This window comes from Drosophila tropicalis, unplaced genomic scaffold (assembly GCF_018151085.1).
Source record: "Drosophila tropicalis isolate 14030-0801.00 unplaced genomic scaffold, ASM1815108v1 contig_573, whole genome shotgun sequence".
Classification (NCBI taxonomy): Eukaryota; Metazoa; Arthropoda; class Insecta; order Diptera; family Drosophilidae; genus Drosophila; species Drosophila tropicalis.
This window is the reverse complement of record NW_027173049.1, coordinates 5590446-5604970: the sequence shown is the minus strand read 5'-3', so window position 1 is coordinate 5604970 and position 14525 is coordinate 5590446.

Sequence of the window (14525 nt, the reverse complement as noted above, 5' to 3'; positions counted from 1 at the left end):
TAACATAAGTCCCATAGTGGATCCTCACACTACCAAGTTATCTCAGTTATCTACATTTATAAGATCTACACACATACATGTAACCATTTAGAATAAGCTAGCAATAAGAAAACTCAATAAATCAGTTCTTGTGCGACAATTGAAAAGTAAAGACGTGTACCACAATTTCAGAAGTGGGATAACAGTGAAAAAAATATATTTTTTTTTTTCATTGCAAAATCACACAGCCTATAAAGTGTCTGAAATAAATCAATAACTTTTTTTGTTTTTTAAACATTTAAATGGAAACCATTGAATTAAATAAGTACAGCGCAACCCAGTTGCGAAAGTGGCTGGAAAACCTAGGCCTCCAAAAAAGTGGCACTAAAGTGGCGTTGGCCACACGACTCAACCTGGTGCCACCCGAAGCCCGAGGATCATGCCCAACTCCGGATGGCATAGACGAACCACACCTAGATGTTGAAGAATTCGACCAGCAAGTTCCAGATGAAATCGAAGGCGCCGTTGGTGGCATAGAACTCAGCAACTAGAGTGAGCAGGACAGTGATGACGCGCAGTCTGAACTCAATCACGACGTTGGCGCCTCTGCAGTCTGTAATGAGCGTGAGCGAGATAGCGACGACGCGCCTTTCGCGCGCGAATCTGAATTTATTGGTGAGCAACCGAATGAGCGAGACGGAGAGATAGGAGCGTCACAAAAAAGCGCGCGTGAATCGGTTACAGAGTTGGAACTCTTGCCTCGCCAATTGGAAATCATTCAAATAGAAAACATGCTGCTTAAGAAATAAAATTCGATGCGAAATATCTAAACCGTATCTAAATTGCCAAACCCGGTAACCAACACTAATCACAACAGCGTTGTCGGCACTACACAGCTCAGAAGTGAGCAAAACAATATTGCCATATCTGAAGCCGCTAACATCAACAATGCAAATTTATTTTCAAGGGAAAACTCCCAATTCGCCATGGTAAAGGAAATGCTCCCAATATTCGACGGTGCAGGGGAAGCAAAAGTAAAGGGTAAGGAAAGCAAAATAATGTTGCGTCGCAAATTCCAGGACCGGAAATGGAAGACCACCGAAAATTTTTCAACATTTTTCAAGGAGAAGATCCTTCTGGCAGCAGAAATCCAAATGGATGATGAGGAATTAATCGACAATATCATCGAAGGAATTCCCGATGATCAACTGAAACAGTAGGCCCACATGCAATGCTTCGTCACGACTCAACATCTATTGCAGGCTTTCGATAAAGTTATCTTGCGTAAGCGCTCGCACGTTATTCAAAGATCGAGGATGGTTGTCAATGGTGGTTCTTCTAAGGTCGGAAGATGCTTCAACGCCAGCCTGGACCATTTGGTATCAAAATGCAGCGAGAGAAAAACGGAGCGTTAAAACGAATTTGTAAGATTGTTTCAGATAAATTTTAATTCTAAGACTAAAAAATGTTTGTTTCTAGAATGCCTAATCGATACTGGGAGTCCAATTAGTTTTATCAAATTTTGTTGCATTGAAAAAATATTGAATCACGTCAACTTTGAAGTCAATGAATACAATACCACCTACTTTGGATTAAATAACAGTCTTTTAAATGTGCTGGGAAAAATTTCACGTTTTGTTATTATAAATAAAGAAAGAATTTATTTTCAACTACTAGTTGTGACAAACGGATCGATGGCATATAACGTTGTGTTAGGCAGAAATTTCTTAAAAAATGGTAATTTCGAATTCGTAAGCAAAAATGAACGAACTTTTGAAAATAATAGCTGTAAAAATGATCGACTTAATGAAAATGATAGCTATAAAAATGATCGAACTTTTGAAAATGATAGCTTTTACAGCTATGATCGACTTAATGAAAATGACAGATGTAAAAATGATCGGCCATATGAAAAGAAGAGTTGTAAAAATTACCGACTTGCTAAAAGCGATAGTATAAAAAACAATCAAATTAATGAAAAGGATAGCACTGAAACGAATAGAATTTCTGAGAATGATGTCATACGAAAAGAAATTATAGAAAGAAACGATAGAAGTTATACAAATATGAAAATAGTAAATAATGATCGTTCTTAAAAATAAAAAGGTTAGTGATAATAGTGCAAAGCAAGAATGGCGAGAAAATACAAAAAAATCGGTCAAAATTTTAGAGTATGCAAAGAATGAACAATCAGCGCTTGAAATATTGTCAATTGAGTATCCCAAAACAAATCCGTCAGTTAAATGGGAAATTAAACTAAATTTTGAGAACACGAAACCCTTTAATTATTCCCCGAGACGTTTGTCATTTGCAGAGAAAGCCCAAGTCCAAAACATGCTAGATGAGTACATTAAAAACGGAATTATACGAGTAAGCGAATCAGAGTACGCATCACCAATAGTACTTTTTAAAAAGAAATCCGGAGAAAAAACTTTCACTCATTGCAGAGGACGGACGTGTTTTTTTGCGCTTATCAACTTTTATTTTTTTCTCGCGATTAAATACTTTTACATAACTTTTAAATTCATTATCGGTTTAATTAATAACATCCGAATTTTATTTTCATATCGCGAATTCTTGCTGTCGCTTTTGTTTAAATTTAAATAAAATCAAAACTTATAACAATACTTGCATTAGCGGTGTTTTTGTTTTGCTTATCTCTTTTGCTTTTGTGTCTTTACCGTTTTAACTAACTCTCGCGCTCTTGCGTATGTGTTCAATTTGACGCGCTCTCCCGCTCTTTCCTATTCTTGATTGATTTGCGCTACCCGCGACTCTGTGATACGTGTTTTTGTTTTTGTGCTTTCATCTCTTTTTATTCTTTAGTTGTGAAGGCTTACTCTGCACATTAACCCTTGTGTCAGAACTGGTCAGTATATTCTTATACACAGATTTTTTACCTTTAGAATATTTATTTTTTATTTTTTGTATTTCCTTTTTTAATTAAATTGAACTTTTTGATAAAATGGTTGTCTGCTCAAAAAATAATTGCATAGTTGCCACTAATGCGGTTGACTCCCATGATTATATTCTGTGTTGGTTGTGTGACAATGCGGTTCACGTTAAGTGTGCAGGTTACACAGGCAGAATCAAGGAGTCTATTGCTAAAGGTGGTGGCTTAAAATATGGATGTGATGCTTGCCGGGAGGTCGAGAATGAGATGCGCTCTTTCATGAGGCGGACTAGAGATAGTTTTGAGACTTTAAGGGCAGGTTTTAATAAACTCCAAGCGGAGTTTACTGCGGTGGAGACTCAGTTCAGATGTTTATCGCTTATGAATGAGTCTCCGAAACGTAAAAGGACCAGTCCTTGGGGTGTTTCTGTTTCTGTAGATCCGCCAGCGTCTCTTATCGTCCCCGACCGGTCTCATGCACCGTCCACTCCTAATGTACAGCAATTGATTTCGTTTAAGAGCCCGGTTGTAAATGCTATTAGTAAGGATTTACCGGTATCACCTGGGAATGATCTTTTAAAAACGATGCCTATTGTAGTGTCCGATGTGTCCGGGCAATTACCCATTCCAATGGAAATTGCCGATAGTTCGAAAAGTATCGAGGGCCCCGTAAACAAGTTGACTGCTGCAGTGGGTGAATTGTCCAACGTTACTGCTGCGCCTGACGCTTCGGGACCGCGGCCTCTCGTTGGCATACCACCAAAAAAACATATATTTGTTTCTAGGCTAGACCCTGTTGTCACATCTGATAGCCTATATTCGGAAGAAAGTTAACGTCTCGAATATTGCGGTGGAGAAGTTTAAATTTTCTTTTTTTCGGGACATTTCGTCCTTTAAAATTAGTGTTTTTGCCAATATCTTCGACACTATATGTCGAGAAGACTTTTGGCCGAAACATATAATAGTTAAGGAATATACTATAAAAAGAAAAATCGGCAACCGATTCGCCTGCCAACAACAACTAACACTATTCCTGCCACATCAGCATCTGCTGGTGTGTCAAAAAACTAGCTTCGTCCCTTAACCTGGGTTACCAGAACGTTAGAGGACTGACATCTGAAACCTGACATTGCTGATGCATCGGTTTTTTCCACAAACTTTTATATATTTAGACGTGACCGGATTTCTCGCATAGGCGTTGGCGTTCTGATAGCTGTTGATGCTGCTTTATCATCTAAAATGATTCAATTTTCTAGTACCCAAGAGATTGAATTTGTAGGTGTTAAAGTGTAATTTAAAATCTTTTAATGCTTTTATTACCTACTACCTATATTCCACCATTGTCAGACATGGTGGTATACTTTAATCATTTAGAGGCAATTCAGTTTGTCTCCTCTTTAGTTTCCAGTCAAGACATGCTCATAGTTGTAGGTGATTTTAATTTACCAGCTTTAGCATGGTCACCAATAGATGAATCTATCATGTTGCTGCACTGTATGTCACATGATTTTATTGATGGCCTTTTAGGCTTATCTTTATCCCAAGTCAATCCTGTTTTGAATTCTAATGGAAAATCGTTAGATCTTATTTTTGTATTGGATTTTTCTTATTGTGATGTTTTTTAGGATCGAACCATTTGTTCTTCCCGAAGACAAATTTCATACTACATTTAATTTAAAAATTGATTTGCCCTTGCTTTCACCAATACTTGCTTCAAATGAGTTACCTCTAACTAGGTGCTTTCGTAAGACTGAGTTTGCCAGACCTAATGAAAACATTACTACTACCGATTGGTCTTATCTGTATAATTGTAGAGATATTTGTGTGCCTCTTGGTAGGCTGGAGCGTTTTAACAAACCTCCCTGGTTCTCTCGAGAGTTACCCAATTTGAAAAACGTGAAGACTCGATATTATAAGAAGTTTAAAAAACACGTCGTTCATCAGACTGTATACAGTCGCTCGTTCAAAATTTATGATGCTTAATACACAATGCTATAAGAATTATCTTCAGCGGTGTAAGCTTCAGTTACAACTAAACAATTTTATAATTTTCTTAATTCGAAACGTAAGACCTCTGTGCACCCATCTTTTTTGTCTTTTCAAAATAAAAAAGCGAGCACTGATCAGGCAATTTCCGATATGTTTGCGAGTTTTTTCAAAACAACCTACTACTCAACGGAATATCGAGCAAGTCCGTATCCTTATCATTTAGAAAAGGCTAATTGCATTTTCAATCCAGTAATGGATGAAAGTTCTCTTCTTAGTGAACTTAAACTTGTTAAACCTGTTTATTCTCCGGGGCCAGATGGTATACCTGGATGTGTACTCAGGTTCTGTGCAAACGCATTATGTAAACCCATTTTAAAATTGTTTCTATTGTCTGTCGAGTCTTCCTCTTTTTCAACTATTTGGAAAGAGTCGTATATCATTCCTCTGCATAAAAATGGCAAAAAGTCCGAAGCCTCTAACTACAATGGTATCTCAAAATTGTCCGCTATTCCGAAAGCTTTTGAGAAAATTATAACTTCTCAATTGCCACATTTTTGCAGCTCGATTATTTCGCCATCCCAACATGGGTTTGTGAAACGTAGATCTACAACCACTAACCTTTTAGAATTTACATCAGTAATTATCAAGGGGTTCAAAAATGGTAAACAAACTGATGTAATTTATACTGACTTTAGCAAAGCCTTTGATTCCGTTAATCATACCCTATTACTTTCTAAGCTGAGCAACATTGAATTTCCACATCTTTTCCTTTCTTGGGTTCGAGAATATTTAACAAATAGGAAACAGAAGGTACTTTTTAAGTCTTCTTTTTCCAATTCCATTCCTGTGACTTCTGGTGTACCTCAAGGTAGTCATCTTGGCCCTCTGCTTTCACACTATTCATTAACAATCTTCCATCAGTGATTGTTCATTCGCGTGTGCTTATGTATGCTGACGATTTTAAACTTTGTCTTACTCATAAAGATACAGATTCATTTAGTCGGCTACAAGCTGATCTTAAAAACTTTCAATCCTGGTGCTACTACTAATCTACTAAATCTTAACACTACCAAATGTAAGGTAATGACTTTTTTTCCGTAACTCTCCTCAACTGGTAACTTATTTTCTAAACAATAGCCCTCTAGAACGTCTAAATAATATGAATGATTTGGGCGTACTTATGGACCATAAGTTAAATTTTAACACCCATATTTCCACCACATTCGCAAAGGCCATGAGTGTCCTGATTGATGACCCCTATACAACTAAAGTTCTTTTTACTTCGCTTGTCCGTCCTATTTTAGAGTATGGATCTTGCATTTGGTCACCTCAATATGAGTCGCACCAGATTAGACTTGAATCCGTTCAAAAGCAGTTCTTGCTATTTGCTCTTCGTGGCTTAAGCTGGGATCGCAATGTCAATTCGCCTTCGTATTCTAGTAGACTTCTCTTGATTAACCTTCCTTCTCTGACTAACCGTAGAATTATGCTTGGTGTTATTTTTATGCACAAGATCCTAATTGGTGATATCGACTCGCCTGAGTTATTAGCTCAGGTAAATCTGTCGGTACCATGTAGACGGAGTAGACATCCTTTGATACCTTTATCCCTTAGTCGTTGTTCTTCTAATTATGCCATGCAGGAACCTTTTAGGGTCGTCTACTCTGATTACAACCTTCCATTCCCGGTAATCGGCTTAGAGTTTTCTATTAATATACTTAAAACATCTATCCTATCACATTTAGTTAATAGATAGCTATAGGATTATTTGTTTGTCTGTTTTTTCTATTGTATTTGTCCACGCGATTCGTGCCGTGCGATATACGGCTGCATCCCTCGGTCGGTCGGGTGGGAGGTGGGCAATTATCTGCTTGGGCTCGCGCGTAACAGGCTTTATCCTGGTGTAGTAGGGGCCACTTGAACGTACTGCGCATAGTATCGTCAACGTCCGCTATTAAAAAATCGCTAACTACCTGTAATCATTTTGGATCTGGCTTGATGCCGTCTCCTGTAATCACGTATCCCAAATATTTAATTTCTTCCGGAAGAAATTCGCACTTGTCAATTCGTAATTCAAGTTTGTTGGCAACTAAACGTTTGAAAACTTTTGTTAATTTTTCTAAATGACTTTTACTATCCTTTTTGCTATAAATATGTCGTCCATGTAAATTAAAACCTTGTCTTCTCGAACTAAGTCAGCAAAAATTTTGTTAAAAACTGCGGGTGCGTTTTGTAGTCCAAATGGCATTCGATGCCATTCGTATTGACCCATCGGTGTTGTAAACGCCGTGTACTTGATAAAGTCTTCGTGCATAAAGACGTAAAAGAAGCCATTTTTAAAGTCTAACTTGGTGAACACTGTCTTTTCCGAAAGTTTGTCTATATGATCATCTATTAAAGGTGTGGGGTAATTGTCTTTGAGTAGGTTCTTGTTAAGGGTTCGGTAATCCACACACATTCTAAGTATTTTTTTTTTTTTTTTTTTTACGCGCGAGCCCATGCAGATAACTGTCCGCCTCCCACCCGACCGACCGAGGGATGCAGCCGTATATCGCACGGCACGAATCGCGTGGACAAATACAATAGAAAAAACAGACAAACAAATAATCCTATAGCTATCTATTAACTAAATGTGATAGGATAGATGTTTTAAGTATATTAATGGAAAACTCTGAGCCGATTACAGGGAATAGAAGGTTGTAATCAGAGCAGAGGACCCTAAAAGGTTCATGCATAGCATAGTTAGAAGAACAGCGACTAAGGGATAAAGGTATCAAAGGATGTCTACTCCGTCTACATGGTACCGACAGATTCACCTGAGCTAATAACTCAGGCGAGTCGATATCACCAATTAGGAGCTTGTGCATAAAAATGACACCAAGCATAATTCTACGGTTAGTTAGGGACGGAAGGTTAATCAAGAGAAGTCTACTAGAATACGAAGGCAAATTGACATTGCGATCCCATCTTAAGCCACGAAGATCAAATAGCAAGAACTGCTTTTGAACGGATTCAAGTCTAATCTGGTGCGACTCATATTGAGGTGACCAAATGCAAGATCCATACTCTAAAATAAGACGGACAAGCGAAGTAAAAAGAACTTTAGTTGTATAGGGGTCATCAATCAGGACACTCATGGCCTTTGCGACCGTGGTGGAAATATGGGTGTTAAAATTTATTTGGTCCATAAGTACGCCCAAATCATTCATATTATTTAGACGTTCTAGAGGGCTATTGTTTAGAAAATAAGTGACCAGTTGAGGAGAGTTACGGAAAAAAGTCATTACCTTACATTTGGTAGTGTTAAGATTTAGTAGATTAGTAGTAGCACCAGGATTGAAAGTTTTTAAGATCAGCTTGTAGCCGACTAAATGAATCTGTATCTTTATGAGTAAGACAAAGTTTAAAATCGTCAGCATACATAAGCACACGCGAATGAACAATCACTGATGGAAGATCGTTGATAAATAGTGTGAAGAGCAGAGGGCCAAGATGACTACCTTGAGGTACACCAGAAGTCACAGGAATGGAAGCGGAAAAAGAAGACTTAAAAAGTACCTTCTGTTTTCTATTTGTTAAATATTCTCGAACCCAAGAAAGGAAAAGGGGTGGAAACCCAATGTCGCTCAGCTTAGAAAGTAATAGGGTATGATTAACGGAATCAAAGGCTTTGCTAAAGTCAGTATAAATTACATCAGTTTGTTTACCATTTTTGAACCCCTTGATAATTACTGATGTAAATTCTAAAAGGTTAGTGGTTGTAGATCTACGTTTCACAAACCCATGTTGGGATGGCGAAATAATCGAGCTGCAAAAATGTGGCAATTGAGAAGTTATAATTTTCTCAAAAGCTTTCGGAATAGCGGACAATTTTGAGATACCATTGTAGTTAGAGGCTTCGGACTTTTTGCCATTTTTATGCAGAGGAATGATATACGACTCTTTCCAAATAGATGAAAAAGAGGAAGACTCGACAGACAATAGAAACAATTTTAAAATGGGTTTACATAATGCGTTTGCACAGAACCTGAGTACACATCCAGGTATACCATCTGGCCCCGGAGAATAAACAGGTTTAACAAGTTTAAGTTCACTAAGAAGAGAACTTTCATCCATTACTGGATTGAAAATGCAATTAGCCTTTTCTAAATGATAAGGATACGGACTTGCTCGATATTCCGTTGAGTAGTAGGTTGTTTTGAAAAAACTCGCAAACATATCGGAAATTGCCTGATCAGTGCTCGCACAGAGGTCTTACGTTTCGAATTAACAAAATTATAAAATTGTTTAGTTGTAACTGAAGCTTACACCGCTGAAGATAATTCTTATAGCATTGTGTATTAAGCATCATAAATTTTGAACGAGCGACTGTATACAGTCTGATGAACGACGTGTTTTTTAAACTTCTTATAATATCGAGTCTTCACGTTTTTCAAATTGGGTAACTCTCGAGAGAACCAGGGAGGTTTGTTAAAACGCTCCAGCCTACCAAGAGGCACACAAATATCTCTACAATTATACAGATAAGACCAATCGGTAGTAGTAATGTTTTCATTAGGTCTGGCAAACTCAGTCTTACGAAAGCACCTAGTTAGAGGTAACTCATTTGAAGCAAGTAATGGTGAAAGCAAGGGCAAATCAATTTTTAAATTAAATGTAGTATGAAATTTGTCTTCGGGAAGAACAAATGGTTCGATCCTAAAAAACATCACAATAAGAAAAATCCAATACAAAAATAAGATCTAACGATTTTCCATTAGAATTCAAAACAGGATTGACTTGGGATAAAGATAAGCCTAAAAGGCCATCAATAAAATCATGTGACATACAGTGCAGCAACCTGATAGATTCATCTATTGGTGACCATGCTAAAGCTGGTAAATTAAAATCACCTACAACTATGAGCATGTCTTGACTGGAAACTAAAGAGGAGACAAACTGAATTGCCTCTAAATGATTAAAGTATACCACCATGTCTGACAATGGTGGAATATAGGTAATAAGTAATAAAAGCATTAAAAAATTTTAAATTACACTTTAACACCTACAAATTCAATCTCCTGGGTATTAGAAAATTGAATCATTTTAGATGATAAAGCAGCATCAACAGCTATCAGAACGCCAACGCCTATGCGAGAAATCCGGTCACGTCTAAATATATAAAAGTTTGTGGAAAAAACCGATGCATCAGCAATGTCAGGTTTCAGACGTCAGTCCTCTAACGTTCTGGTAACCCAGGTTAAGGGACGAAGCTAGTTTTTTGACACACCAGCAGATGCTGATGTGGCAGGAATAGTGTTAGTTGTTGTTGGCAGGCGAATCGGTTGCCGATTTTTCTTTTTTATAGTATATTCCTTAACTATTATATGTTTCGGCCAAAAGTCTTCTCGACATATAGTGTCGAAGATATTGGCAAAAACACTAATTTTAAAGGACGAAATGTCCCGAGAATAAGAAAATTTAAACTTCTCCACCGCAATATTCGAGACGTTAACTTTCTTCCGAATATAGGCTATCAGATGTGACAACAGGGTCTAGCCTAGAAACAAATATATGTTTTTTTGGTGGTATGCCAACGAGAGGCCGCGGTCCCGAAGCGTCAGCCGCAGCAGTAACGTTGGACAAGTCACCCACTGCAGCAGTCAACTTGTTTACGGGGCCCTCGATACTTTTAGAACTATCTGCAATATCCATAGGAATGGGTAATTGCCCGGACACATCGGACACTATAATAGGCATCGTTTTTAAGAGATCATTCCCAGGTGATACCGGTAATTCCTTACTGATAGCATTCACAACCGGGCTCTTAAACGATATCAATTGCTGTACATTAGTAGTGGACGGTGAGGTACATAGTTTCCTAAGGTTATGCTCTTATTTTCGACGATTTGTTAAAGATTTTTCAACAATAGCAAAACCATTGTACGATCTGGTGAGAAAAGATAGAAAATTTGAGTTCGGTGGTAAAGAATTAGAATGTTTTGAAAAATTAAAAAGAAACTTGTTAGAAGCCCCTATACTTGCTTTGTACAACCCGACCGACCCAACAAAGTTACACTGCGACGCTAGTGCCCTTGGTTTTGGTTCAATGCTTTTGCAAAAGAAGAAAGATAATAAGATGCACACAGTGTTCTAATTTTCTAGGCGTACAACAGATGTAGAAGCCAAGTACCATAGTTTCGAACTTGAAACACTAGCCGTAGTGTATTCATTGAAACGTTTTAGAATATATCTTCAAGGATTAGAGTTCAAGTTAGTCACGGACTGTAGTGCACTTACGTTAGCACTTAATTAGAAAGAACTTTCTCCCAGAATAGCTCGGTGGGCTCTCCTTCTTCAAGACTATGATTATACCTTAGAGCATCGAGCCGGAAAGCGTATGCAGCACCTTGATGCGCTTAGCAGAAACACACATATACTCACCATTGATTCCAATTCGTTCGAAGAGAACCTAATTATTTGTCAAAGTAGAGAAGAGAGAATTAAAGAAATCCTAACGCAACTACAGAATACAGAACACAAAAATTATGAAATGCGCAATTGCATAGTGTACAGAAAAAAAGACAAGGAATCTCTTATATTTTATGTCCCGAAAGAAATGGAAAGTCATGTCATGTATAGTTATCACGATCAGTTAGCCCATATCAGAGTAGACAAAATGGTAGATGTTATTTCGAAAAGCTATTGGTTTCCTAGCGTTAAAGAAAAATGCAAACAGCATGTACAAAATTGTCCAAAATGTATATCTTATTCAGATAAAAATGGAAAAGAGGAATGCTTTCTTCTTAACATTCCTAAGCAAACGGTCCCTTTTGATGTCATACACATAGATCCCTATGGTCCAATAGATAAGAGCAGATCTAACAAGCACATATTAGTAGTAATCGATGCTTTCACAAAGTTCGTTCGTCTGTACCCAACGAAAACCACAAAGTCAAAAGAGGCAGTATTAGCATTGAAAGACTATTTTAGAGCATATAGTAGACCCAAATGCGTTATTTGAGATAGAGGAACTTGCTTCACATCAAAAGAATTTGAAGATTTTTTAGTCGAAAACGAAGTTAAACACATAAAAATCGCTACAGGATCTCCGCAAGACAACGGACAAGTAGAAAGGGTGAATAGAAGTTTGGATTGTATTGAGACACAATCTTAGAAACAGTTGAATATGCACTAAACAGCACGTGAAAAAGGTCAATCAGTCAGCATCCAAGTAAAGTTTTGTTCGGAGTTGCACAAAGAGGAAAGGTTTTAGATACATTGAAAATTAGTTTAGATGAATTAAATAAAATAAGCATAGATAGAAACTTGGATAGAACAAGACAGGAGGCGGGTAAAAGTATAGAAAAAGTACAAACGTATAATAAGTTAAAAGTAGACTCTAAAAGAATGATCTCTTAAAAACGATGCCTATTGTAGTGTCCGATGTGTCCGGGCAATTACCCATTCCAATGGAAATTGCCGATAGTTCGAAAAGTATCGAGGGCCCCGTAAACAAGTTGACTGCTGCAGTGGGTGACTTGTCCAACGTTACTGCTGCGGCTGACGCTTCGGGACCGCGGCCTCTCGTTGGCATACCACCAAAAAAACATATATTTGTTTCGAGGCTAGACCCTGTTGTCACATCTGATGATGTAATAGCCTATATTCGGAAGAAAGTTAACGTCTCGAATATTGCGGTGGAGAAGTTTAAATTTTCTTATTCTCGGGACGTTTCGTCCTTTAAAATTAGTGTTTTTGCCAATATCTTCGACACTATATGTCGAGAAGATTTTTGGCCAAAACATATACTAGTTAAGGAATATACTGTGAAAAAGAAAAAACGGAAACCGATTCGCTTGCCAACAACAACAACTAATACTATTTCTGCCACATCAGCATCTGCTGGTGTGTCAAAAAACTAGCTTCGTCCCTTAACCTGGGTTACCAGAACGTTAGAGGGCTGAAATCTAAACTTTCTAATCTCTATGTAGTCTTTCTTTTGAACATAACATTCTAGCTTTTACAGAGACGTGGCTAAAACCTGATATTGCTGATGCATCGGTTTTTTCCACAAACTTTTCTATATTCAGACGTGACTGGATTTCTCGTATAGGTGGTGGCGTTCTGATAGCTGTTGATGCTGCTTTATCATCTGAAATGATTCAATTTTATAGTACCCAGGAGATTGAGTTTGTCGGTGTTAAAGTAAATTTTAAATCTTTTAATGCTTTCATTACTTGTTCCTATATTCCACCATTGTCAGACATGGTGGTATATTTAAATCATTTAGAGGCAATTCAGTTTGTCTCCTCTTTAGTTTCCAGTCAAGACTTGCTCATAGTTGTAGGTGATTTTAATTTACCCGCTTTAGCATGGTCACTAACAGATGAATCTACCACGTTGCTGCCCTCTTTGTCACATGACTTTATTGATGGCCTTCTAGGCTTATCTTTATCCCAAGTCAATCCCGTCTTAAAAGCAGCAAAGCCTTTGATTCCGTTAATCATACCCTATTACTTTCTAAGCTGAGCGACATTGGGTTCCACCCCTTTTCCTTTCTTGGGTTCGTGAATATTTAACAAATAGAAAACAGAAAGTACTTTTTAAGTCTTTTTTTTCCGCTTCCATTCCTGTGACTTCTGGTGTACCTCAAGGTAGTCATCTTGGCCCTCTGCTCTTCACACTATTCATTAACGATCTTCCATCAGTCATTGTTCATTCGCGTGTGCTTATGTATGCTGACGATGTCAAGCTTTGTCTTACTCATAAAGATACAGATTCATTTAGTCGGCTACAAGCTGATCTTAAAAACTTTCAATCCTGGTGCTACTACTAATCTACTAAATCTTAACACTACCAAATGTAAGGTAATGACTTTTTTCCGTAACTCTCCTCAACTGGTCACTTATTTTCTAAACAATAGCCCTTTAGAACGTTTAAATAATATAAATGATTTGGGCGTACTTATGGACCATAAGTTACATTTTAACACCCACATTTCCACCACGGTCGCGAAGCCCATGAGTGACCTGGGTTTCATTAAAAGATGGTCAAAAGAATTTAATGACCCCTATACAACTAAAGTTCTTTTTACTTCGCTTGTCCGTCCTATTTTAGAGTATGGATCTTGCATTTGGTCACCTCAATATGAGTCGCACCAGATTAGACTTGAATCCGTTCAAAAGCAGTTTTTGCTATTTGCTCTTCGTGGCTTAAGCTGGGATCGCAATGTCAATTTGCCTTCGTATTCTAGTAGACTTCTCTTGATTAACCTTCCGTCCCTAACTAACCGTAGAATTATGCTTGGTGTCATTTTTATGCACAAGCTCCTAATTGGTGATATCGACTCGCCTGAGTTATTAGCTCAGGTGAATCTGTCGGTACCATGTAGACGGAGTAGACATCCTTTGATACCTTTATCCCTTAGTCATTGTTCTTCTAACTATGCTATGCATGAACCTTTTAGGGTCCTCTGCTCTGATTACAACCTTCTATTCCCTGTAATCAGCTCAGAGTTTTCTATTAATATGCTTAAAACATCTATCCTATCCCATTTAGTTAATAGATAGCTATAGTATTATTTGTTTGTCTGTTTTTTCTATTGTGTATTTGTCCACGCGATTCGTGCCGTGCGTTATACGGCTGCACCCCTCGGTCGGTCGGGTGGGAGGTGGGCAGTTAT